A 21,648-nucleotide genomic window follows, 5' to 3' on the forward strand; every position below is an offset into this window, starting at 1 on the left:
GGGGGCAGGGGCAACAAACCAACAATACAGGACTTGCAAGAGAGGCTGTTGGAGGGAAGATCTATTACGGGTCAAGGAAGCTAGGGGCGGTCCCCAGAGCCCCGGGAGCCACCACAGAACTGAGCAGGAGAGTGAGTCAGGGACAAAAGGGGCACCTTAATTTGAGCCGGGGTTCCTAGGAACGCTTGCTCCAAAAATGAAGAAAACAGACATATGAGACATGGAATTGGAGGCAGAATACAACGGCAGTTTAATGAGAAGATGCAACTTCAAAGAAACCGCAGAATAGAGACCTAAAGTACAAAATACAGAATCCAGATAATCATACAGCTGTCATGATATTCTCTGTATCTCAATTAATGGACTGACAGAGAGAGAGAGAAAACACATCTATAAATGCATCATGAGAAACAAGTTACACCAAGGAAAATGTTACCTAGGGACACTCACATTTACTCTTAGAGCAAGCATTCCTGCAATTACAATACAACATCTTTTAAATGCAAAAGTAAAGAGAACAATGGTTAAACATAACATGACATTTCATATAGGTAAAATAGAATAAGATACTTCAAGCAAAGCCGAGCAAGACATTTTAAGCAAAGGAAGACAAGAGCTCCCAGTTCTTGGGGAAAACCTGCACAGCCTGTTAACCTACATACAGACGGCGAGGTTGTCCGTCGATATCTGTGGGTGCTCCCTTTTTATATCATTTTGTGGGCTCCTTTGCACGCTACATCTACCTACGTATGCTACCCAAAAGCTTCGTCTGCAGATTTTACCAGACATTTCGTCATTTACCCACTTAATGCTGACAATGGACTGGGTGAAAAGGTCAGTCTCTCAGGCCAATCGCTTATCGTAAGTTCCATAGAGCAAGCAGAAAATAATGGGTATTGTACAGGAATTCAATATATTCATGTATAAAATCTCCTCAGTTCTCCTAACTTGACGCTCTGCGGTTGCCACTTCCTTAAAAGCGGGAAACCTGCCCAGGAAGCAAGTACCAGTCCAGGATGCAGCCTACTGTATGTCGACAGCTTCAGGGGGATGTTGAACTTTGATACCGAGCACGGAGCACTCGGGTAGGGTGGGGGCTACTAGTTTGGAGCAGAAGGCCTCGCAGACCTGCCTTCAGACTGCTATACACTAAAATTGCAGAGCTATGGTCAATTTAACAAAGAGGCCTACATATTGAACAGAAGGGCCTACACAGGGGTTTTATGCTGGCTGAGTGGTAAGGATGTCTCAGGATAATTATATAGCAACACAGGACCCGCTGGTCAATTTAATACGGCCTACAAATGCGGCTGGCAGGGCAAGGACAAGGGTCTCATACTTCAGGTGTGGACAGAACGGGCCAGGGGCCCCCTGTGATACAAAATCTATCCTCCTTCAAGGCTGTGGCAATGTAATAGACCATTGTGGGCAGAAGGAAGAGGCAATGGTAGTACAACCATACATGCCAACAGACCCGATTCAGCCAGGAAACGTCCAATGTTTTTAAGCTCAAATGGGCTTTATTTGATCTGTCTCCTGTCTACAATATCCTCTTTTTCAATGTAACTCAAAGGGGAAAATCAATACCCCAGTTTTTTTTCAAAATCTCCCTCTTACCAAGTTCAAAATGTTCGCAAGTATGGTACATTGGATCATGGAAGGAAATGGGATAGGGACATGGACTTGGATAACAGAGGACAGGAGAGACATGGAGAGGTGCACCAAACTGACCCTGCAGGGCAGGCATCAGGGTTTGCAGCAGCACAATACACCACACAGGGCATGCAGGACGGGAGTGCAGCACAACAATCCATAGAAAGCAAGAGGGAGGGGACAGGACCATGCACATGGACAACAGAGAACAGAGGGGCAAGAGGCAATGGTAGCTAGCTGACCATAATGGACAGACAGGAGAGAAGGCTGCAGCATAACAGACCATAAAGGGCAGGAGGGACGGATCAGGGGCATTACAATGGAACAGACAAGCCAGGAGGGAGGGAGTAGGGGTCTGCACATGTAAACAGAGGGCTGGGGGCAAGGGGGCAGGGCAGGAGCAGCAAGATGGCCATGGAGGTCAGGCAGGATGGGCACTAGAAGCAAGACACAACATGAAGAGCAACAGTGAGACTGTGATGGCATACACACAGACCATGGAGGGAAGGTGGGAGGGGGTCAGGGGCAGCTAACTGACCACACAGGGAAGGTGGGAGGGGCCATGGCAGCACAGAATACCATGCATGGCAAGTGGGAGGGTTAGTGGCAGCACAATGGCTATGATGGGCAAGAAGGAGGGTGCAGGGGCATGCACAAAGGACGATGGAGGATAGAAGGGAGGGTCAGGACCTGTGCACAGACAAGAAAGTTCAGGGGAAGGGGCCTCACAACAGACCACACGGGGCAGGCAGGAGGAGCAGTTGCAGCACAACAGACCAGGGAGGGCAGAAGGGTGTGGCAGTACAATGGACCATGTAGGACAGGAGGAAGAGGATAGAGGCATGGCATGTGGACAGGCAGGGTGGAGGTGGCAGGGACAGGTTACAGTCATCTGACAATGCTAGGCAGGTGGGAGGGGAGTGGCAGCTCAACAGAACACTCAGAGTAGATAGGAGTGGCAGGTCCATGGGACATGGTGGGCAAAAAGGATGGAGCAGGGGCATGCACAAAGACATCGGAGGGCAGGGGGAAGGAGAATAGGGGCAGCAAGCTAAGCACAGAGTTTAAGCAGGAGGTCAATGATGGGGCATAGAATTGGGCAATGGAGGGCAGGAGGAGTGGACTGGTACATCATACTAAATTGAGGGCAGTGGCAGCACATCAGACCATGCATGGCAGGAGGGAGGAGGCTAGTCCATGGATTCACACAACAGAGGATAGGGAGGAGGGGGATGGGGCAGCAAGCTAACTGTTCAGAGAAGGCGGGTATTAGAAACTTTATTGTTTTTAAAACATTTTGTCTGTGCAAACTACTTAAAATATGAACAAGTATGCAGCATAATCTCACTTTTATTCAGGAAGAAGAAGACGTTAGTGACTGTGACTCCGGGCTCAGTTGGCAAAAACACCCCCTGACCCTCCACCCCCTATCGCAAAATGTAATGCCCGTGAAAAGGGTAGGTGAACACAGTGTTATATAGAACATAGTCCTGAGAGCACGATTGAAAATGAAAACTAGATATAGTGTATGGTATAAACTATGCACTAAAAAGTGTGATATAAGATGAACCAGGCGTGAAATATAATATGCAATACATTGTGCGCAATGACAGATTCATTGGAGAGCGCGAGATAGCACAGGCACTAGCGTGTGCTATGCGATATGCGCCTTGGAGTGTAATATGCACAGGGCAGTGTTGTGTAACCTAACTAGTCTCTAAAGTTGTAATATAAAATATGTGCTGGGGAGTGTAACGTTGCATATGCACTGTGACAAAGATATGGATCCCAAATTGTAATATGTATGGCATAGCACTGTGCGTTATAACATAGGCATCGAGGAAGGCACGTTAGATGGGGCAATATAACCCGTGCGAAGACAAGTGTGGCATGACATTTTCACGGGGTGGTGTTACAGTGCACATGGGCTAGAGAGTGTCATAGCATATGCACTAGCTAGTGGAATACAATACAGAGGTGTGTGGCACTCGGCAGGCAATGGTGGGTGTAACACAGCATTGGGCTCTGTCAGGAGCGCGCTGTGACTCGCAAGTGATGTTCGTCCCCTTTCCAGAGAGTAAAATAAAAAGTATTACACATCCGGCAGTGGATGTGTGTTTTATTAACTGTGAGGGGGGTTTCTTGCATAGTTTTGGTCGAATTTTTGTCGAATCCCCTTTGAATGGCTTGGTGTGCATGTGTATTAAATGTGCCCGTCAATAGCTACCCATGTTTGTATAAATAAACGACAAGGGTGTCTACCGGGATTAGGCACGGTAGAGCATCAGACATGTCAGAGCTTCACTAGTGGTGTAAATACATTCCACGTGGATTAATTGCATGCATAGTCGCCTTTTAATGAATATCACGCAAATCGTCATGGTGATAGGTACGTACGGTTTGTCCAGCATGTCCTAGGTGTGTCTATAAATATATATTTTTTAAAAATAATAAAAAACAGTGGCCGGCCCTGGGGATTGGGGTCAAGAAAATATAATTAGGAGACAGGCCCTGGGGGATGGGGTCATCAGGGCCAATAAATTAGAATAAGAAGGGGAACCACACAGCCCCCCTTCTTAAAAAAATAAAATAAATAAAAGACTGGCATCGTGCCGGAGGCCATGCCCCCTCCATGCAGCACTCTGCAAACGCGCCCCCAACAGGCATCTCCAGTATGCGCCAGGGAGCTGCGCTGCAGACAGGTGTTCTGAGGCCAAGCCCCTTTTTACACCTCTCTGCAACGCAGCTCTGTGGCGCTTACTGGAGGTACCTAGTGGTCTAGTGTGACCCTAGGGACCCTTAGGATTCAAGGGGACTTAATCTCTCAACTTAGAACAGCCACAGGGCGCGTTTACACAGTGGTGAAGGGAGGGGACGGGGCCTGAGGTGACGTGTGCAAACACGCACCATGGCACGTTTTAAATTGGCGATATAATTTCCCTTCAATACTGAGGGCCCCTGGGGGCTAACTAGCCCACCAAGTGCTTCCAGTAAGCGCCACTGAGCTGCATTGCAGAGAGGTGGTCCAGGCCGTACCACTTTTTACACCTCTCTGCAACGCAGCTCTGTGGCACTTACTGGAGGTACCTAGTGGGCTAGTTGGACCCTAGGGACCCTCAGGACTCAAATGAACTTAATCTCCCAACTAAAAACGGACACAGGGCGTGTTTACACAATGGTGAAAGGAGGGGACGGGGCCTGAGTTAACGTGTGCAAAAACGCCCTGTGGCCTGTTTTAAGAGGTAGTTTTAATCCCCATGCCCTATTATATACTAGGGGCTTATAGAGGAGGTAAGGCTAATCACAGGGGGACCCCAACGCATAATGTTCCCTAGTGTATGTAGGTGTTTTCACTGTATTCTAAGTGTCTTTTAACATAGCACTGGCTCTAGGACTGGTTAGTCAGACTCAGTTACCACCAGTATCCGTCTGAAAAAGTTGAGGGTACAGGATGATTTTGCAACAAGGCTTCTTTCTGCTCTTACTTTTGTTCTTTCTGCACGTTATCCTTCTTCCTGCACTTATCTTCGTATTTGAGGACTTCTGTTGCTTCTTTCTGCACTTCTTTTGTTTCTTTCTGTGCATTTTTTCTTCTTTCTTCACATGTCCTATCTCTGTAGGCATAGTTAGAAATTAGCATTTAAAAAACCTTTGAAATTAACAGAAAAAACCATAGGTTTCAGGCACGTTATAGTTAGGAATTAGCATTTAAAAAACCTCAGAAATTCACTGAAAAAACCATAGGTTTCAGGGGTGTTATAGTTAGCTGGACTTTTCACTTGTACAAAACCATTGAAATTCCCCCGTTATAGTTCGTTCAGCTAACTATAACTCGCGCGCCCGCAATGCACTGCTGATGACGTCACATATTACATCACTCATGACATGGTCAGTGACATCACTCATGACATCACTGATGACATCTCAAATGACATCACTGATGACATCACTGATGACATCATCCTTGTGATAGAGTGGCAGACCTCCTCTCACCCTAATATAACCTTTGATACACACATTCAAAAATAGAGACTAAAATTTTCAAAACAATGGACATACCAATACCAGTTACAACAACCTCTTCAGTAATTCTAAGATCCACATACACATCCACTCATTCACCAACAGTCCAATACAGTCACTCATACATGTACTCACTCATCATATGTACTCATACACCTATACATCCTGTTACACAATGCCACTCATCCATAGTTACTCACACACATAGTCACTCATGCTAATAAAGAATCAAACATACATTTACTTGCATATACAGTTATACACACACCACCACACTTACTTCTACGGAAACTTACACATACTTAGTCTTTTAAACAATCACTTATAGAAACACATACTTATTCATACAGGAACTCTTTCAATCTCTCACTCTCACATATACTCACATATATACACCAATAGTCACATATACTAGTTTAAAACATATGTAGTTACTCATAAAGACACTATTGAGACAGTCATTCACTCACTAACACACCCATACACACACTCATCCACCCATACAGTCCTGCACACATACTGTGTTCAACACATACAAACAGTGAGTCACTCATTCATGCACCTATGCACTACGTAATACCCCCACCGAACCATGCAGACACTCAGACTGATACTCAAAAAACCAACTAATAACCTATATAGACACCCATGTAGCTACTCACCAACCCATGCAGCCACTTATACACAAAGTGAGAGACTGATACAGATATTTACATATTTAAACATTACTCACTAAGCCATGTATTCACTATGATACACTTAATCAGTCAGTTACACAATCAATTTTTCAAAAACAAATCATCCATTTAGACACTTATATACCCATTTATTCTTCCATCGACCTTGAGATATACATATATAAAACATATTTAATTTTCAGAATAGCACACATTCACTGGATGATGTCATCAGTGATGTCATCAGTGATGTCATTTGAGATGTCATCAGTGATGTCATGAGTGATGTCACTGACCATGTCATGAGTGATGTAATATGTGACGTCATCAGCAGTGCATTGCGGGCGCGCGAGTTATAGTTAGCTGAACGAACTATAACGGGGGAATTTCAATGGTTTTGTACAAGTGAAAAGTCCAGCTAACTATAACACCCCTGAAACCTATGGTTTTTTCAGTGAATATATATATATATATATATATATATATATATATATATATATATATATATATCGCGGCGGCTTCGGCTGTGGAGGGATCGCGCTGCCTGAAATTGTATCAGGACCAACAGAGAGGTAACGTTCCTCTCTGAGCGGCGCCAGCAGGAAGAATAATTGACATTGCTTAATCTCATCGGGGAGCCCACTGGAGGGCTGGAAATGGGTCCTAAAACATATGCAGGAACGGAGCCCACTTAGGGTAGCGAAGTGCCTAGTGACTACATATCCCAGCAGGCATTGTTGAAATTGAACTCTACTTAAAGAGGGGACTAATGGCGGTCTCGAATAGCATGCTGGGAAGATGCGGCATTAATGATTTCTGAGGAGAAGCGCAAAGGCTTCGAAACGCGTCAGGCCGAAGGACGAAATACTTGATGGGAAGCTGCAATGATCTTTACAAGGGCTTTGTGAGCCACCTGCGGGCGAGTTGCGGCCTCAAATCTGAGCAAGTGTTGGATAATATATATATATATATATATATATATATATATATATATATATATATATTCACTGAAAAAAAACATAGGTTTCAGGGACGTTATAGTTAGTTGTACATTTCACTCATACAAAACCATAGATTTTCCCCGTTATAGTTAGTGGAGCTAACTATAACTTGCGCCCCCGCAATGCACTACTGATGACGTCACATATTACATCATTCATGACATGGTTAGTGACATCACTGATGAGGTAATTGCAGTGGGGATATAAGGGTCGTTACCTTCCCTGAATACCCCATAATCATAATTTTAATCCTGCCAGAGGTTGACACTAAATAAAGAATTATTGTTTAACACCTAGGCAGTTTTATTAATACACCTGCACCTCTCTTGGTCCCGTTTTCCCAGGAGTAAAATTTACTTTCCTTTATGTTTTGAGCAAACACTTTTGTGTGTTTTTTGTCTTTCTTTACTACACTCTACCCTCACCACTGTCCTTCATCTTTCAAAAAAATTGCGCTCCATCCAGTGTGTTGGTCTGCACCTGGGTGTATGATGCGGCCCAATGATGAAGCATGACACTACGAAGTGTGTGAGGGCAGTATTAAAAATTCTTTTGATTTTCCCGTTTCCACTTTCTAGTATTACTATTTTTGCTATGAAGTTTTTCTCTGTCGTGTGAGTTTCATCACTGATGACATCACTGATGACATCTCAAATGACACCACTTATGACATCACTGATGACATCATCCAGTGAATGTGTATTTCTGTAAAGTTTAAATATGTTTTATGTATATGCCAAGGTGTATTGAAGAATAACTAGCTGAATGAGTGTCTGGATGAAGGATTTAGTAGGTGTGAGACTGACTGTATAAGTGAGTGATTACATGTGTCTTACTGAATGCATGGGTTAGTGACTAAACTGTCTGTATGTCTGTATCACTATGTCTGTTGTTGAGTAAGCTGCTGCATGTGTTGGTCAGTAGCTACTTGAGTGTCTTTATGGGTTATTGATTGGTTGCCTGAGTATTTGTATGGATGACTGAGTGTGTGTGTGGGTGAGTGGGAGGTGTGTGACTCTGTGCATAGATATGTGAGTGGTTGATTCACTGGGTGTATGAGTTTAAGAGTGCATGTGGAAACAGTTGTATGGGAGGGTGAATGTGTTGGTGAAAGGTTGGATTTTCAGTGATACATGTCCAAGTAACTACATTTGTAAAAGGCAGTGTATGTGAGAGTTGGAGTATATAAATGACTATATGTGAGAATCAGTGATTGTGAGAGTGGCTGTATGGATGAGTGTATACTTGTATTAGTGATTATATAAGAGAGTAAGTATGCGTTAGTATCTGTATGAATAAATGAGGTGGTCTGTGTATAAGTGTGTAGGTGAGTAAATGGAACTATGATTCATTCTTTCCATGACTGACTACGATGAGTGCATGAGTGAGTAGGATGAATGGTGGTGTGTCAGTGTCTATATAGCTGTATGACTGCATATGATAGTGTTGTATTGATCAGTGACTACATGTATGAATGGTTGTATGGGTGAATGAGTGCATGTGTCTTTAGACCTAGGAATTAGCGAATGCATTTGTAGTAACTGGTTTTGGTGTTATAGGTTATATTAGGGTGTGAGGAGGTGCATCAGATTGTCACATGGATGATGTCATCAGTGATGTCACTGACCATGTCATGAATGATGTAATATGTGACGTCATCAGCAGTGCATTGCGGGAGCGCGAGTTATAGTTAGCTCAACTAACTATAACGGGGGAATTTCTATGGTTTTGAGTGAAATGTCCAACTAACTATAACGTCCCTGAAACCTATGGTTTTTTCAATTAATTTCTAAGGTTTTTTAAATGCTAATTTCTAACTATCACGTCCCTGAAACCTATGTTTTTTTCAGTGAATTTCAATGGTTTTTTAAATGCTAAATTCTAATTATAATGGTCATTAAACCTATCTTTTTTTCTGTGTTTTTAAATTATCATCCTATTCTCAACCTGGTGAAAACTGCAAATCTCACCACTTTTCCATCGATACCTTTCGTCAAAAAAATTGCCACAAATGAGAGCCACAAGTACCGTTAATGATATTCAGAGTAGGTGTTCCTGTGCAAAAAAATCACGACAACACCACTTCCCCATATTTTCAACGACAAGCCAAATCTGCGATGTGATCCAAAAATCAGGCGGTAAGCCGAGTTAGCAGTACGAATTTAACATCAGCCTTTAACTGGTGTAAAGCAGGATGACTATCTACAGTGTGAAATGGAGCCCAACTCAGACCACATGTAAAGACCAACACGTCATAGAGCTACTGGTCATGCAGCTCCGACACCCAAGAAGGCCACAACACCCACTGCCACCACCCCCAGGACCTACCCCCTGACCACACCCCGACTACCACAGAGGCAGCGCAAAACAGGACAACGGACCTTCCCAAAATGCCATGGCCCCTCAGCCGCACAATAGCTGACTGTTGGGAGAGGTGGGAACCAAGTATGTGTGAAGGATGCAAGTCACCCATCAATAATATGCACACAATACCAAGTGTAGCAGTGATGTGCTGGACAGACCTCACTATGCAAAGCACAAACCTCTCCACGTGGACATATACTACTGATACTTGATCCTAGAAGTCAAGCTGCAAAATGGAGGATGGCTTTATAGCACAAATGGTGGACACACAAGAGAGGGACTGCTCTTTTATTGTGGTAGACAGGTTAGCATTAAGGACAGAGAGGGGAAAACAGTTGCCAAACTAATTTTCCCATGCACATGTTGCCTTCAGGTATCCACACTTCTGTGTGGGCTACTAAGATTCACAAACCCAGAGGGAGGTTCTGCCAATGTGGAAGAGGGCAGAATAATGCATTCTGGGATAGCTAGATGCCATACTATGCACAAAATTGTCATCAAGCGGGAGGGCAGCTGGTAGCCCATTGGCTAGTAGTCATAGCATCCACTGAGGGCAAGTCCTGGGCATAAAAGTAGCCCTCCTGACACCCAGACCTCTAATCACATCTGCACTTGAGTGAGGACCAAACAAGGATAGCCTTCTATTCCCTGGACTCAGCAAAGAGAGGCAGCACTATAGACTAGACTGATCCACTGATTCTTGGGCTAGCAAAGAGAGGACTGGCCCTGTGGTGCCCTGCTCGAGCAAACTTCATTCCCAAACCCCCAGACAGAAGAAGTGACTCTAACCATCAGTTGGCTGGCTCTTTGTCACAGCTACAGGGAACCAAAAGCTGAAAAAGCATTTCTTGGTGATTTGGCTGACCGCAGCTGACAACTGAAGTGCACTTGGTAGACTGAATCTTGCACCCGAGTCTGCTTGACCTGGAAGAGTCATCAGAGTGCAGTTTGGTCACCCAAGACGGACAGTAGCCTCACTTAAATGGAACCTCTGGTTTTGGTGTAATCAGAGACCAGTAGACCAGTGGCAACTGGTTTTTGGCTGGACTTTGACCAAGCTTCGAGGGACATCAACCCCTGTAGCCAAAGTTGCCCCACCATATTCGTGGACTGGGATGTGGCCCAAGGAAAACCCCGGTCACCAGATAAGCAATCTCTGATTACTTCAGCATCTGCAGCATCCTGTAACTGTTGCATGATGACCACTCCAATGATCTGCATGGCATTTGCCCATTGAACCTAGAGCTGGACTGAAGACTGCTTTGACTGCAAGGTAACTGTCAGGCCAATCCTCATTGGTCCATGTGTCTTGCTCTCTGTGGGAGTTGGTTGCGCAAAGTGGGTTGGAGAAATCAGACACAACTTTACATATGTTTTCAAACATTTTCAAAGTACCTGCCAATCATTGTACTTACCAATGCTTGTTTGCAATATTAATGAAAAGCGGTGATTTGTTATTTGCTTAATATTTTATATCTCCGGGACCCTCCGGCAGATTTTGTTCATTTGGTGTATTTAAATTCATAAAAATAAATACAATTTTTATAAATTGGTGTCTGATTTTCTTTGTGTTCTGTTTCTTTCTTGTTCAACTCTTTTGCTACTTCTAAATGCTTTGCACTTGTTCCTTTGACAAAGCCTGGCTGCTTGAAGCCACAGCTACCCAAGGTTGAGATACGGTTTTATAAACAACTTTGACTGGAACCAAGCCAGGTTTGTGAGTTTATCACATGGTGAGGTCACACAACTACACCATATAATAAACCGGTTTCCTCACATTGAAGTTCAAAATAGCCAATAGATTCCCACCTAAAGTAAAAAAGAATTATTATGCATTAATATATTTTTTAAAGGTGATGTATTGTTTTAAAATGTCATTTTTAAATTTTAAAACCGTTGTTAAAATATCATCTAATTAAGGGCCTGATTACGATGGCAGTGAACCTGCCAAGGCAGGCTGCCGGTGGCAGATTCACCACAATTGTAAGGCCATTCCCCGTTCGCCAGACAAGGATAGCGGGCGGTGTGCTGGCGGGCGAAAGCCCGGCTGCCACAGGCCTGACAGAGGCAATAATTATGATTGCCTGTGGGACCCGCCCGCATTCCTAGAATGGTGACAGTGCCTATCAGGCACCGTCCGCCACATTAGGATGCTGCATCCCCGCCAGCCTTTCCATGTCGGTTCCCCCGCCATGGAAAGGCTGGCGGGGATTGACTTTGAGGGCCCTTTGCGTGCCCCCCTGTGCAGGGGCACTTTTGTTTTGCACTTTACCTTTCCCTTCACCATGTGGCAGGCTCTGCATGGGGCCAGCCACGTAGTGCAGGGAAAAGCAAAACCTGCATTTTTAACAGTGCGGCAGGGGGTGCAGCCAGCAGCACCCACCGCAATGTTAAACCTGCCTTTTGCGGCCGCCGTGGTGGCGGCCGCATTGTAATTTAAGGTGCAGGACTGCCGCCATATAGGCGGGCGGTCCCAACCCCCGTGACGATGGAGGACAGACTTAAGTCCGTCTGCCATCATAAACCCCGGGGTGAGGGGGAATGCAGCCAAGCCGTTTGCTAGGGTCGGTTTTGGCCGACTTTGTTACAGGGTGCCGATATTGGCGACCCCCGGTAACAGAAATGGCCCCCGAGGGGCCCAAAACCTGCCCCCACCCTAGCGGCCTACCGGGGAAACGCCTGGTGCCCGCTATGGCCAGTCCGGCCCTGCATATATATTAACAATACAATACAGCTCTGCGGTTGGTTAGAGCCAACACTGCTCTTTGTAGGAGACAATTAAATTATATTTATTTGTATTTTAACTGTTTTAAATAATATACTTTAATTTAACATTATTGCCTACAGGGTTTTATTTTAAGTCCCCACCTCCATTGTTTTCTTTTGGAGGGTGTTGCAGTATCAGTGGTTGGTCATGTGTCCAGCTGAATTTACTGCCATTTCTTTTGGCAGCAGTAACTTACACTCGTGAATTTGACTCCACCCTCTGCTCAAGGGGGTGGAATATTTAAATTTACAATTGGATTTTGTGAGTAATCCAAAGTAGTAAAATTACTCAAAACTGTAAGAGTTTATGCAGCCTACTAACATGCTTAAGCTATCTTTGTGAATAGCCTCATAGAAATATGTAGAATATTGTTCCAAGATGGCAGGTAGATTTTTAATTCTTTAGGTAGTAGTGTGGCAGCTTTAGGGAGCAAGTACTGAAAAGCGACCATTTTCAGTCTGACTTGACAGCATAGTAATCAAAAGACATATTATTATCAGTTCTTTAAAGGATAAATAGAGTGACCTTTGGCTCCACCCAGAGAATTATTACTCTCTCATCTCATGCTATTAGCTATTTCTTGTGCCTTTCTGCCTTCCAAGAACTGCTTCCATTATAATACGTGATGGACTATTTTACAGCTGCAAGGCACACTCAGTTATCCAGCTGTGAATGACATTTAGTCATTTAATTCTGTGTGCATTCTAGAATAAAAAACAATATTTTTTTACCTTTTTCCCAGCATTGGCAAAGCACTTGAACAGGCTTTAATGTGATAAACAGCATATCATTTGTGAATGCCTGTGTTTACAAGTTCTGGCACTAGGGTTGCCACTTGGCTGGTTTCTTACTGGCATGACCAGTATTTTAAAGTCACAGATGGTAAAAAAATTAAGAAATCATATAGAGCGAGTATTTTCCCTATTATCAGTACACACTTTAAAGAGTAATTATAGGAGGAAATCACTTTAACATGTGTTATAGAACTGCCTTAATGAACCATGACTGATAAAGAAAACAGAATTCCATGTAAAGAAAAAAACAAAATATTTTATTTAAAGTTCTCTTTAGGGTTTGTGTCCTGGCCTTCGAAGAAACTTAAAACGTGGACAAATGGCCGAAATATTTCTCTGGGAAATATGGCAACCCGAGGTGACATAACAAAGCCAAAACCAAATGGCTCTGCCAAATCTTATTTTCTGCAGCATCCACCTATCTGATTATGTGGTCAGTGATAATTCCCAGTGCTACAGGGCCACTAGCCTGTAAAACTGTCCTTCATACATTCCAAAGGGGGCAAAAGACACATATAAACAGGCAATGGAAAAGCAGTGAAACAAATATGCTCTTGGAGGATGGTTCAAGATGTGATTGATAGTGCTGCAAACAAAAGGCTGAGGGTTGCAAGGCAAAATAAACCAATGGGTGAAGAAGCACTTGACCAATAGTCCCTTAAAGTAGGTATTGAATACAGTGGGGTAGATTTACGTTTCCTGGCGCATCCCTGCAAATCAGCAAGGATGCGCCAGGAAAGATGCGTGATGCAAGTTTACCCTTACGCCACCACAGATGCACCGCATTTACAATGCGGCACATCATGGCGCAAGGATAAACAGATGCGTGTTGCATCTGCCGGCGTAAGGTTGGCACAGTGCTGGAGTCGTGTCACGGGCGCGACGCAACTCCAGCCCTGTTCCAACCCTGCCTATGTCCAACACGGTGCATCACGCCTTACGCCTGCTTCAAGCAGGCGCAAGGTTTTGACGCAGCAGGGTCGGAAAAGTGACTGAGTGAAATCTTGTAGATTTCACTCAGGCACTTTTGCGAGGCGTTCATGTGCCGGAACGCCCCCCCCCTTCGCCGAAACGCCCACATGAAACCTGACGCAGGTTTCAAGTGGCGCAGGGCTTTACAACGTGACGGATCTCCCTAGATGCGTCACGTTGTAAATACCCCGCAGCATGGCGCTGGCTTTACGCCGCTGTTGCGTCACAGAAGTGATGCAATGGCGGTGCAAAAGTGGCGTACGGGGCTTGTAAATCTGCCCCAGTATGTCTGCTATGAATGGCGCAAACACTATGCATGTCAAACCTAAGAGATGTCATTTCTGCTGATTCTGCATCGTTACATGACCCAATGGTTTTACCTAGCTTCTTACGTGTATGCACTTTGGACACCAATCGAAACCTTTCCTTACCTCCGTGCATGTCCCTGCAGTTCTTTTAAGAACTAGGTCATATTGCTTCTACGGGAGGCTTCGGCAGACATGCATCAAAATAAATATTTGTAATGTATATAAATCTTCATGGAAATCATGGGCATTAAACTATTATTTAACCTTCTCATGAAACTTATAAACAGTAGTCAGGAACAACAAATGGGTATGCTATTTGGTCCACCGAGTTTAGATTACTGTGAACATTTCCTCTTTATGTGTACCCATCACACATTCCATGCATAACCCTAGGCACCTTGTTTATGCCATGTTATGGAACGTATGCGTATTTGCACAATGCTCACCACCATTCTCGTAGAGCTATAGAAGGTCTACAGTTTAGTTTTGTTCTATAGTTTAGTTGGAGAATTTTATGAAATGTTCTGCCCAATTTGATGTCTTGATTCTGACAAGAACGTCTACATCATCTCTGAGACTCTCAAAAAAACATAAGCATGTTTGTGACTTGCCTTTAACGCAATGACGTTATATCGATTATAATACCATAATGCCATTTGTCAAAGTGCATCGGCTTTAGGACTGAAGAGAATGGGCGCAGCATGTGTTTCGACACACTTATTAGATGGAAGCTGACTCTCTGTGAACATACTTTACGAATGCTGTCAAAATGGTAAGCAGCCTTCATTGTCATCACTGGGAATGCACAATATCTGCCATTATTGGCATTCGTATTGTCTCAGCCCGACGTTTATTGACACAACAAATACTGTAGTGGGCCCACATTGGAAAGAGGCAGGTGGCTGTTTACCCCATGAGAGCCGTTATTCCATCTGCAGTGCCGCCGACGTGCATAAATCGAAGAAATACAAAGTGTGGAGTGGCTATCATTTTTTCAGAAAGCAATATTTCATGCTTCTCGTTACGTCCCTTAGCATCACAACAGTTCCATTGTAAAGGGTCATTTTCGATGTAATTTGCTCTCCCTGGTTCTGCCCATCATGGATGTTGCAGAAACGCACATTAAAGGGGACTGTCGTGCAAATGGATTTCCTGTTGTCAGCCTCGAGAAGCAGAGGCCGGAAACGTGAAATCTCTCCTTGGCTCTTTCGGGGACAAACACGGCGACTCTTACTTTGATTCAAATGCACAATGAGAGAACAATTGAGAAATGATTGCAGGGCTGAACATACTGTAATGGAAAGTGCAAAGCAGGCTGTGCATGGAGGGGGATTCGGGCTGCTGACAGGCGCTGACCAGGCCTCTAATGAAAGTTGCTAAAATTGTGGGTGTAGTGACAAAGCCTTTCTCTGGTAATGACCTAGAGAAAGTCCTGATGAGACTGTAGATGAACAGGCACCTAGGCTGTCAGGAATGATCAGTGGGCTGGAAATTGAACTTCGACCAGTTGGAAACGCAATATCCCGTCGAGGCCAGCGGCTGGGCTTTTCATTTTAGTCAAATAGTGGCTTGACTCGTGTTTAAAAAAAAACTGAATAATATGCTATTATGTCCTGGTGGCACATACATTTTTCTGTCATTTCAAGAGGTCATTGCGTGCATTACAGAATGCACACTGAGATGTGTTCTTTCTTGCTGTTTTTGAATATGAAAATGACACAAGAAAATGTTCACACCGATATAACTTTTCCTCCACTGCGTCAATAGGCCAGCATGTCTAAAATTGAGTAAACAGAGAGCCATGTCGGTAGACCTAAAATAGCAACTTAAATATGAATTGCTGTCTAAAATGCTCAACTACAAAGTGCAAAGCCCCTAGGACATCATTGTTTACTGCTTTAAGACTTTCAAAGATCCAAACCTCTTGGCAAACGCACCCCTATTGCTTTGAGTTCAGTTCAGTTTTATTGCAAAGAGCAAACCTACCTACTCACAGGGCGCCGCCACGTGTCAGCTCCTTTCATCCGGCCAACCACTGAGGAGCCGATACCACGTGGTAGAAGGCAATGTTAGTTGGAAACTGTTGCAGAGAGCGGGTGTCGAAATCCTTGTGTGGAGACTGAGCACAGCTGATGTCTATCAGGTTTTACATCTCCCTGAGGACGTTAGTGGCAGCCTTAGAAGCCTTTGTTTGTTTTTATTCAAGGGGGTTGGAATTGCTATCCTACAGTGACCTATACAAATAGTCCCACCCCTTGAGAAGCACCCTCATGGCTGGAGAGGTAATGAGCTTAAGTCCCGGCACCCTTCCTTGATCCCACCCCCTTCAGTTCTCACCTGTCACACCAGAGTTTGCTTGGGAGGTAGGTACCTATAAAATATAATTGTAAATTGAAGTACCCACACAATAACAAATAAAACACTTTTGGGGACCTATTACAGAAGTGCCCCAGGTGTGCAACGGGCGTTTACACCCACTCTGTATGCCCTCAGTGCACTTTGGTATTACAGAAGGGGCCGCAAACATTTGTGCAGCCCCTTCTATAATACAGATAGAGCCGATGGGAAACAGCTTTACGATTCATCATTTATCACACAATGCCTTCACCAAACATTTCTTTACAAAGAAATTGTAAGCATATATCAGGTAAGTGAAGCACATCTATCTAGCTATCTATCTATATATCTAAATCTATATCTATATCTATATCTATATATATATATATATATATATATATATATATTCACAGAAAAAAATATAGGGTTCAGGGGTGTTATAGTTAGCTGGCCATTTCACTCGAACAAAACCATAGAAATTCCTCCGTTATAGTTAGTTCTGCTAACTATAACTTGCGCGCCCGCAATGCACTGCTGATGATGTCACATATTGCATCATTCATGACATGGTCAGTGACATCACTGATGACATCACTGACGACATCTCAAATGACATCACTGATGACATCACTAATGACATCATCCAGTGAATGTGGTTTACTTTGAAATTTTAATATGTATTATAAATATACCAATCTGTATTGAAGTTTGAGTGGATATTTAACTGTCTGGATGGAGGATTTAGTAGCTGTCTGACTGTCTGTTTAAGTGAGTAATTAAACGTGTCTCACTTAATACATGGATTAGTAACTAAACTATGTGAATGTGTGCATAACTCTCTCTGTTGTTGTATAACATGCTGCATCAGTTGGTCACTAACTACTTGAGTGTGTATATTAGTTATTGATTAGTTGGGTGCGTATTTGTATGAGACACTGAGTTTGTGTGTGGTTGGATGGGATGTGTGTAACTCTATGCATAGATGTGTGAATGGTTGATTGACTAGGTGTATAGGTTTAAAAGTGGAAACAGTTGTTTGGGTGACTGAGTGTATTTATTTGTATTTATTTGTGTGTTGGTGAGTGAATATATGTTTTAGTTGTACATCTTCAACAAAGTAAAGAAATAAAAGGCATTGTATGTGAGGGTTGGTGTATATAAATAAGTATGTGTAAGGGTCAGTGATTGTGAGAGTAACTATATGAATGAGTGTATAATTGTAATGGTGATTTTTTAAAATATTAACTATGAGTTACTATGTGTTTGAATAAATGAGGTGTTGTTGGATAATTGTGTAAGTGAGTAAATGTAAGTGTGATTCATTTTTTTCATGAGTGAGTAGTGACTGCATAACCGACTAAGATGACTGCTGATGTGTCAATGTCTATATATGTGTATAAGTGCATTTGATAGTGTTCTATTAATTAGTGACTGCATGTATAAATGATTCTGTTGTTGAATGAGCAGTTGTGTGTGTAGACTTAGGAATCAGTGAGTGGGTATGTAGTAACTGGTATTGGTGTGTCAAGGGTTTCAAATATGGTATTTTACAGTGAGTGATGAAAGGTTATACTAGTGTATGTTGAGGTGTATCAGATTGTCACGTGGATGATGTCATCAGTGATGTCATTTGAGATGTCATCAGTGATATCATCAGTGATGTCACTGACCATGTCATGAATGATTTAATATGTGACATCATCAGCAGTGCATTGCGGGCGCGTGCGTTATAGATAGCAGAACTAACTATAACAGAGGAATTTCTATGGTTTTGTGCGAGTGAAATGGCCAGCTAATTATAACACCCCTGAAATCTATGTTTTTTTCTGTGAATTTCTAAGGTTTTTTAAATGCTAATTCCTAACTATAACGTCTCTGAAACCTATGGTTTTTTCAGTGAATTTCAAAGCTTTTTTAAATGCTAATTTCTAACTATAATGTCTCTGAAACCTATGGTTTTTTTTCATTGAATTTCAAAGGTTTTTTAAATGCAAATTTTTCAGTGTGATAGTAAATATACCTATATTTTTGTACTGATTTTCTACAGTTTTTTAACTGTTTATTTATAAATATTATATTCATTAAATAACATTACATATTTTTCTGAAAATTGCAAAAAAAAAAAAAAAAACTGAAATAGTGATTAATTTTCTTGTTTTCATTTTTTATTTTAATATATTTATATTATATTCTTTAAAAAAAAATAAAAAAAATGTTTCGGAGTCGCGCACTCAAAGCGTACACATCACGGTGGGTGTGCGAATTCTAGCTGCCATTTTAGAAAAGTCGTGAAGGATCTGCGTACGGTGTGCGACGGCTGCGTGTTTTTCAGTTACATCATATGCATTTAATATTATGTGATGTGCGCGATTGGTATGCGACCAATCCGCGACTCATGCTCCCGCGCATTCACGACACATGTGCATTATGGTACGAAATGCTTGCACGGTTGCGGGTCCCGCGTGACGTCATGTACGTGCTGGGGCGCGCTGGGTGCGCGACTCCCGCAAAAAAAAATGATGTTCCAAAATGATATGTTTGTGTCTTTCATATACATATTAGCCAAGAGATTATCTAAGATATTCATAAAAATAATATATTTGAACTTATAATGAACTTATATTATTTTTAAATATATTTTTGCGAAGTTGGTGCATGCATCTTGAGTGCAGAGAACCAGTTCAGCAGAGCCGTTGTAGAGCCAGAGAACCAGGTCAGCAGAGCTGCTCTAGAGCCTAAGAAGCACGTCAGCAGAGCTGCTCTAGAACCAGAGACCCAGGTCAGCAGAGCTGCTCTAGAGGCCAAGAACCAGGTCAGCAGAGCTGCTGTAGAGCCAGAGAAACCAGGTCAGCAGAGCTGCTTTAGAGGGAGAGAACCGGGTCAGCAGAACTGCTTTAAAGCCAGAGAACCAGGTCAGCAGAGCTGCTCTAGAGCCAGAGAACCAGGTCAGCAGAGCTGCTTTAGAGCCATAGAAACAGGTCAGCAGAGCTCTTTAGAGGGAGAGAACCAGGTCAGCAGAGCTGCTTTAGAGCCAAAGAACCAGGTCAGCAGAGCTGCTTTAGAGCCATAGAACCATGTCAGCAGAGCTGCTTTAGAGCCAGAGAACCATGTCAGCAGAGCTGTTGTAGAGCCAGAGAACCAGCCAGGTCAGCAGAGCTGCTTTAGAGGGAGAGAACCAGGTCAGCAGAGCTGCTTTAGAGCCAGAGAACCAGGTCAGCAGAGCTGCTCTAGAGCCTTAGAACCAGCCAGGTCAGCAGAGCTACTTTAGAGGGAGAGAACCAGGTCAGCAGAGCTGCTTTAGAGGGAGAGAACCAGGTCAGCAGAGCTGCTTTAGAGCCAGAGAACCAGGTCAGCAGAGCTGCTCTAGAGCCCAGAGAAACCAGGTCAGCAGAGCCGTTGTAGAGCCAGAGAACCAGGTCAGCAGAGCTGCTCTAGAGCCTAAGAAGCAGGTCAGCAGAGCTGCTCTAGAACCAGAGACCCAGGTCAGCAGAGCTGCTCTAGGAGCAAGAACCAGGTCAGCAGACTTGCTGTAGAGCCAGAGAAACCAGGTCAGCAGAGCTCCTTTAGAGGGAGAGAACCAGGTCAGCAGAATTGCTTTAGAGCCAGAGAACCAGGTCAGCAGAGCTCTTTAGAGGGAGAGAACCAGGTCAGCAGAGCTGCTTTAGAGCCAGAGATCCAGGTCAGCAGAGCTGCTTTAGAGCCAGAGAACCAGGTCAGCAGAGCTGCTTTAGAGCCATAGATCCATGTCAACAGAGCTGCTTTAGAGCCAGAGAACCATGTCAGCAGAGCTGTTGTAGAGCCAGAGAACCAGCCAGGTCAGCAGAGCTGCTTTAGAGGGAGAAAACCAGGTCAGCAGAGCTGCTTTAGAGAGAGAACCAGGTCAGCAGAGCTGATTTAGAGCCAGAGAACCAGGTCAGCAGAGCTGCTCTAGAGCCAGAGAAACCAGGTCAGCAGAGCTACTTTAGAGGGAGAGAACCAGGTCAGCAGAGCTGCTTTAGAGCCAGAGAACCATGTCAGCAGAGCTGTTGTAGAACCAAAGAACCAGCCAGGTCAGCAGAGCTGCTTCAGAGGGAGAGAACCAGGTCAGCAGAGCTGCTTTAGAGGGAGAGAACCAGGTCAGCAGAGCTGCTTTAAAGCCAGAGAACCAGGTCAGCAGGGCTGCTCTAGAGCCAGAGAAACCAGGTCAGCAGAGCTGCTTTAGAGGGAGAGAACCAGGTCAGCTGAGCTGCTTTAGAGCCAGAGAACCAGGTCAGCAGAGCTGCTGTAGAGCCAGAGAACCAGGTCAGCAGACCTGCTCTAGAGCCTAAGAAGCAGGTCAGCAGAGCTGCTCCAGAACCAGAGACCCAGGTCAGCAGAGCTGCTCTAGAGGCCAAGAACCAGGTCAGGAGAGCTGCTGTAGAGCCAGAGAAACCAGGTCAGCAGAGCTGCTTTAGAGGGAGAGAACCAGGTCAGCAGAACTGCTTTAAAGCCAGAGAACCAGGTCAGCAGAGCTGCTCTAGAGCCAGAGAACCAGGTCTGCAGAGCTGCTTTAGAGCCATAGAACCAGGTCAGCAGAGCTGCTCTAGAGGCAGAGAACCAGGTCAGAAGAACTACTTTAGAGCCAGAGAACCAGGTCAGCAGAGCTGCTTTAGAGCCAGAGAACCAGGTCAGCAGAGCTGCTTTAGAGCCATAGAACCATGTCAGCAGAGCTGCTTTAGAGACAGATAACCATGTCAGCAGAGCTGCTCTAGAGGCCAAGAACCAGGTCAGCAG

The sequence above is a fragment of the Triturus cristatus genome, chromosome 5_1, assembly GCF_964204655.1.
Source record: "Triturus cristatus chromosome 5_1, aTriCri1.1, whole genome shotgun sequence".
NCBI classification, from domain to species: domain Eukaryota; kingdom Metazoa; phylum Chordata; class Amphibia; order Caudata; family Salamandridae; genus Triturus; species Triturus cristatus.